The following is a 7,523-nucleotide window of genomic DNA, read 5'->3' as shown; positions in this document are numbered from 1 at the left end:
GTTTGTACATTCTCCCCGTCACCGCATGGATTTCCTCCAGGAGCTCTGGCACGACAGTGGCTATATTTATTTCAGAGTTTGAGGAGGTTTGCTATGTCACCAAAGACATTCGTAAATTTCTACAGGTGTACCATGGAGAGCCAACTAACTGGCTGCATCACCATCTGGTATGGGTCGGGTGTGGTGGCGGGGCACTCTACTGCCCAGGATCAAAAGAAGCTGCAAAAAATTGTGTCAAACACATACAGAGGATTCTGGAGGAACTTACCAGACCAGGCAGCATCTATGGAAAATAGTGAACAGTTGACAATTCGGGTCAAGACCCTTCATCACCCAGGACATGCTCTCTTCTCATTGCTACCATCAGGAAGGAGATACAGGAGCCTGAAGGCACACACCCAATGATTCAGGAACAGCTTCTTCCCCTCTGCCATCAGACTTCTGAATGGACATTGAATCCATGAACACTACCTCACTACTTATTAAATGTAACTATTTATATATATACTTACTGTAATTCACAGTTTTTATTATAATATTTTGCGTTGCACTGCTGCTGCAAAAAGAGTAAATTTCAGAACATATGCTGGAGATATTAATTCTGAATCTGATTCAAAGATGCACAAGTCAGTAGGTTAATTGGTCACATGTGTGTAATCGGGTGGTACGTGCTTATTGGGCCGGAAGGGCCTGTTACCATACTGAATCTCAGAATAAAGAAGTATATTCACTCAATTTTCGGTCTATTGAACTGCAGCTCACTGCAGCGGGAGTGCAGCATTGCCAGTAATGCTGTTTTTTTTCCCATAAGGTTCCAGTGGCCCTCACAGACAGCCGGAAAAGATCCTCTTGAGTCACTTGGAAGAGGAGGAGGAAAGTTACTCATGGCCTATGTTATCCCTCCACCTGCACCACTAAAACTGGTTACCTGTTTGTAAATATTGCTGTTTGAGGAAGCTTGCTTTTCAAAATTTTATAAATACAAGAAACTCTGCAGATGCTAGAAAACAGCTTCTTACTTCATACCCTACTCCAACCCACAGCGTCATCTATCACCTTGTAGCTTGTCCTCCCTCCACTCCCCCTCCCAGCTTTTTACTCAATCATCTTCCACCTTCCTTTCCAATCCTGAAGAAGGGTCTCAGTTGAATCGACGACTGTTTGTTCATTTCCACGGATATTGCCTGACCTTCTGAGTTCCTCCAGCATTTTGTATGCATTGCTCTGGATTTTCAACATCTGCAGAATCCTCTTGTGTCTATGATATTACCTAGGGCTATGACAGGTGCTACATACAGTAAAGACAAGACTTTCCTCTCTCTTCTTCAGATCCTGGGTAGACGTACAAACCACTCAGACGAAATTGAACCTAGCTTCTTATGTGCTGATGTTTGTAGTGTTACTCATGTGGAAATGTAAAAGGAAGGTTTGTTCAAGAGCCTGAAATGTTTCATTCAGCAGATCTTCACTCATGATGTGTCACTGCCACCACCATTATTCAAGCAATGCAAAGGATAGGAGGCTATGAAGTAATATTCCTCCCGGAACTGAAAGGCTTCCTTCTCACAGTCAAGTAAACATCACAATATAACCAGGATTATTGAATCTGCTCTGGTACTCTTTAAAAAGAAATTTGGCACATTCGGTCGCCTTGTCTTAACTTTGAGTGGGAGTAATAAAAGCACATTGACAAGCCATTTGCATCTCTCTCACCTTTAGCAACAGCAATATAAACTGGGCTGCTTATTTCCTATCTGAAGATCAGACAGTTTCAGGCAATTCCAGTGCACCAAAGGATATGCGGCCTCAAAAATACAGAAAAAGCAAAACAGAAAACACCAGAGGAAGTAAATTATCTAGTTTTTTGTGTCTTAATATCTGACTTTCTATTTCCTTCCTCTTATCCTGAATACATTGGCTCTTCCTGTAGCATGATTTTGCAAAGGCCAGAAACCTACCAGTGCTGTGCCAAGTGTTCTTTCTTCTATCAGAAAGTGTCAATGGGCTGTTCCTCCGCAGAGAACAAAGCTGATCATCCATTTATCACCAGATGTGGTTACTTCCACATTCTTGGCAGGCTCCTGGGCGATAGTCACATGGGATGATCTTGGTGTTTCCATTCTCAAAAACAATCGTTACACTCTATTTGCTATTGTGTTTGAGATATGCTCAGGTCAGGATTTTCACCAGAGTTTTTTTTCCTATTAAGAACGTGATGGGACTGGATCCATGTGTTGAAGACATTGCTTTTCCTTCTTCAGTCAAGATATTATATTCCCTGACACAAGAGATTCTGCAGGTGCTGAAAATCCAGAATAACACAAAATGCTGGAGGAACTAGCAGGCCAAGCAGCACTGATGGAAAGAAATGAAGAGCCGACGTTTTGGGCCAGGACTCATCTCCTTTGATACTTTGCAAAGCATAAATTATAATGTTTTTTTTGAAGTAAGATTATATCTGAAGATGCATATGAGTGCCCAGAAGCATTTCACAGACAATGAATAGGTTTTTGTAGAACTTTAAATGGAAGGGATGTTGTAACTTGTTTGGAAAATTGTAATCTCCAACAACAAGCATCTGCTTTATAATGCACATTTAAGTCTGTTTTAATAATGTAGGCTGAGAAAAAAAAATTGGCAGATGCCTGGGATATCTTCTCTGCTCTTCCTCAAAATAGTTCCATGGGATACTTTACTCCCAGCTGAGAGAGCAGATGAAGTCACAGCTTAGCAACACATCTGAAAGATAATCTCTCCCAGTACTGTACTGGAGTGTCAGTTTAGATTTTCGTTCCTCAGTACATGGCATGGGATAAAACACAGTGTCTTCTGACACAGAAAGTGGGAGTGCCTTTTTGGTAACTTTTCCTGTTTCTATTTTTGTGAAAGTTGGATACAGTCAGCCACACTTGACATTGACTTCACAGTAACAGCAGTGAACGTATGAACATATCGGGAAGGCTCTTAAAGGTGAGACAGTTACTGTTGATACGGTCAAATACGTGGCATCAAAGTACATGTGTCCAATCATAAAAGGTGAATGTAAAACATTGGAGTACTTTGCTGAATCCAAATCAGGATTGTTTAGGACAGTCTTTTCCCCAAGTTCCTGTCAACTTGGGTGGACTTAATCATAGCACAAACTGACCTTGACATCAGGGGACAACTAATAAAGATATATCAGAGCAAAGCAACTGGAGCAGGACAATTAAAGGAAGGTGAAAAATCCATGCTTCCTCTCGTTCTGATGGCTTAATCAGATGGTTTGCACATAAATCTGCATTGCAATGAAATTACAGTGCTCTGTGTCTATTTTGAACATTTAACATACAGAAGGCTGGACACATGATGAAAGTAAAGATTCAATGTTTTCAATTGGCTTGTCTGTCTTCTATTTTTAACACACACATGCAATGAATGCATTTGCTTCAAATAATCAATCATGTTAATTAATGCACAATATTTAAAAAAAATAAACTTTATTCATAATAATAAAAAATTGCAAGAAAAAAACCATGCAATGCCTTTTCATTCTTAATATTCATAGTCAATGCTTACTGTATTGTTCGATTTCATTCCCTACACATCAATAATGCTGCCGCTCATGTGACTTTCCTGGGGGGGTATACTATTAATACACACATAATGCGATTTTTCTACACAATAATATGAAGAATAATAGACTAGAAACTGGATTTCACCTGTCTTGAGTTTGGTGAAGCACTGTTAGATTTAACATTAGTGAAGGTAAAATCATAAAATAGGCCAAAAACATGTCTGAAAAAGTTGTCTTCAGAAAGAAGTGCTAATACAAGATCTGAGTTCCCAACGGGACGAGGCTCAGTTTGATTGTAGGTGTCACGGTTCGGTCTGTTGACTCCTTGTTCAGTTAATTTCCTTTTCCCCGTGTTCCACTGGGCTCCTTGATTAGGGCACCTGATCCTTATTCGAATGGGTCAGCATAAAAGTGCCGGCTTACACCTGCTCGCTTCTGGTTCATCACCTCAGCAGGGCGGCTACGCTCGTTCCAGGCTGCCGAGAGTGAGTCGAGTCGAGATCCTGTCATCTGCTGTTCCTGCTTCGAGTCAAGAGGCTGGTTAATCACCGTAGCCAGGCCGGCGATGAATCTTCTGAGCCACCGAGATTAAGGGACCGTTTTCCAAGCCGCCAAGAATAAGGGACCGTCTTCCGAGCTGCCAAGGATACGGGACCGTCTTCATGAACTTCTCCGTGTCAAAATACATTTTGTCTGTTGTTTGTTTGTTTTTTGTCGTCTCATGTCCAGCTGAGTGGGTCTGGCCATTTTGTCGCTGCTCCAAGCCGGAATGCGAGTGGTCTGTTGTTATTTGTTTTTGTCGCCTCGTTTCCTGCTGAGCATTGGCAGCCATTTTGCCGCTGCTCCAAGCTGGGGTTCAAGAGGTCTGTCATTGTTTTGTTTTGTTGGCTCTGAGTCCCAGTCCAAGGCTCAGAGTCTGAGTCCAAGTCAAGGTTCCGAGTGTCCAGTCAAGTCAAGGCTTTGTGTTCAGTCAAGTCAAGGCTTCGTGTCTAGGTCAAGTCCCAGTCCAATTCCTGGCTCCGAGTCCATGTCCTGTCCAAGTCCAACTCCGTGTCAAGTCTCCGTGCCTGTGTCCTGCACTTGGGTCTACTTCCAGTCACTTCCAGCCGCCTCTTGTAAAAGTAGGTGTCCAAACATGGAATCAGATTTAGAATGAGAATCAAGTTTACAATCGCTGAAATACGTCATGAAATTTGTTATTTAGTGGCAGCAATACAGATCAATACATAACAATTACTACAGGCTACAATAAGAAATATAAAAACACAAATAAGGAAGTTGTCTGCCCTTAGGTACACACTCCCATGGCAGCCAGTAATAATTTAAGTAAGGAAGTTAAAGCTGCTCACCTTTTTCAATGCCAATCCCTCAATGAGGTTCGGTGTGTGTACAAATGGATCTGATAACTTTTTGCATAGATTGTCTAAGTTACCTCAGCATATTGAAATTGAAGCCTGGATACCATTTTCCATTGCTGTGTTAGATATTTAGATCAACCATGGGACAACTTTAAAATGAAGATTTGCCTTATTTGTCCAAAACATTGAAATGCATCATTTGTATCGAGAATGTGCTGGGGACAGCTTGCCAGCATCGCCAGGCTTCCAGTGCCACCACAGCATGCCCGCAATTTACTAATCCTAACTTGTATGTCTTTAGAATGTCAGGGGAAACCAGAGCACCAGAGGAAGCCCACGCGGTCACAGGAACAACACACACACTCCTTACAGGCAGCATCGAGAATTGAACCCTGATCTTACAGCATTAACTTGATAGCTTATGAGCTTGGTTGTTGGAACTACAGTCAGTTTTTTTGTAGCAGGCTTTGTTCTCTGACCATTGATGTGTAGAGGCATGTGTTTCTCTTGAATGCAAATTAGAAATATTCTGCAAGATTTGAAATTAAAAGAATTGGTTATTAATATACTAACTGATATACATTTGGTGTTTCAGGGATTTCAATATTATTTGTCTTATGAGTCATACATCTTCTGACCATTGAATGAGCTTCCCTTCTGCATAACTATAACCACTGTCTTCCTTTTGCATGACAAGATCTCTTTACAGACATAGCAAGCAGTGGTAATTATGCACATGTTGGCTATCCTATACTAGAGAATTTCCCTGTTCAAACCAAGAGTATACACTATTATCTTAATCACTGGCTTAGTCAATCACATCATGGTGAACTATATGAGAAGTCTTTGCTATATTACAAATATTTACAGGGTTTCTGTAAAATACAGAATATAGCTTAATCTTAGATAATCTGTGATAATCCATCCGAACATTGTGACCCACAAGTTAACAATGATGTTATGCTTTGCTGTTGTGGGAAGGAAGCTTGGCATTTATTCTGTCTCTCCCCGCTTCTTTTCCAGTCCTAAAAAACTGGAAACTTTCTCAGCCTGAAACATCAACTGTTTATTCATTCTTGTAGATGCTGCCTGAACTGCTGAGTTCTTCCAACATTTTGTGTGTGTTGCTTTGGATTTCCAGCATCCGCAGAGTTTCTCGTGTTCATGCTGTGAACTTGCCTTTTTATAGTTGTCCATTCATGAGCCATGTGGGCTTCCTGCAGCAGCTCCAGTTTACTTCCACATCCATGGTGTGGATCAAGGTCGAGGGGAAGTTCCAGACAAAGAGCAATCCAACCAAGATCTCGACAGCGGAGCTGGCAGAAGATGATGACACATCAGAATGGCAGCGACGGAGGATGGCTGCAGCAGTTGAGGCTTTGGCTCGTTGAGGCTCAGCGAGGAGAGGCGTAGGCTGCAGCTAGACTTTCTTCTTTTTGCACATTTAGAGAGATGGGGATGCCAAGCAGAAAGGGGGAACGCTCCCCTTGCAGGATGTGGGATGGCAGGGATGACAACAATACCTGCAAGAAATGCATCCAGCTGCAGCTTCTAACGGACAGTGTTAAGGAGTTGGAGCTGGAACTAGATGAAGTCTGGATAAATCGGGAGGCTGAGGGGTTGACAGACAGACATACATGGAGGTAGTTACACCCAATGTGCAAGACAAAGGTAACAGGTTGACCATCAGGAGAAGGGGAAAGGTAGTCAGAGTGCAGGACCCTTCTGGACATTCCCCTCAGCAACACATATACAGCTTTGGATACTGTTGTAGTGGATGACCTAGAAGAGGAAAGCCACACAGTCAGATTTCTGGCACCGAGTCTGGCTCTGTGGCTCAGAAGGGAAGAAGAGAGAAAGAGTCGAGTTGTATTGATAAAGGATTCATTGGCTACGGGGTTAGAAAGGAGGTTCTGTGGATGAGAATCAGACTCCTGGATAGTATGTTGCCCCCCCCCCCCCCCGGTTGCCAGGGTCAGGGACATCACAGATCAAGTTCATAGTATTCATAACTGGGAGGGTGAGCAGCCAGAGATCATGGTTTCTGTCAGCACCGATGACATGAGTAGGAGGGGTGACAAGGTCCTGCAAAATGAATTCAGGAAGTTACGCGCTAAGTTAAAGGATAGGTCCTGCTGAAGGGTTTTGGCCTGGAACGTTGACTGCACCTTTTTCTTTAGATGCTGCCTAGCCTACTGATTTCCTTAGGCTTTGTGTGTGTTGCTCGGATATCAAGCGTCTGCAGATTTTCTCTTGTTTGTGAAGGAGAATTGTGCAGAATTGTGATCTCAGGATTGTTACTCATGTCATGTGCTAGTGAGTCCAGAAATAAGAAGATTACACAGCTTACACATGGCTAAAGAGATAGTGCAGGAGGGAGGACTTTTTGGATCATTAGGCTTTCTTCTAAGGAAGGTGGGACCTGAACAGAAGGTATGGTTTGCAATTGAACTGGAGGGGGATTAGTATCCTGGTAGGAGGGTTTGCTCATGCTACACAGGAGGAATTAAACTAGAGGTGCAGGGGGCTGGGAACCAGAGTGCCGAACAGATAGTGGAGAACGATGTTGTTAGGCGACATACAAAGTCAGGAATCTAAAGGTTGAATAT

The sequence above is a fragment of the Mobula birostris genome, chromosome 11 (genome assembly GCF_030028105.1).
Source record: "Mobula birostris isolate sMobBir1 chromosome 11, sMobBir1.hap1, whole genome shotgun sequence".
Lineage (NCBI taxonomy): Eukaryota > Metazoa > Chordata > Chondrichthyes > Myliobatiformes > Myliobatidae > Mobula > Mobula birostris.
Note: the sequence above shows the minus strand (reverse complement) of the source record.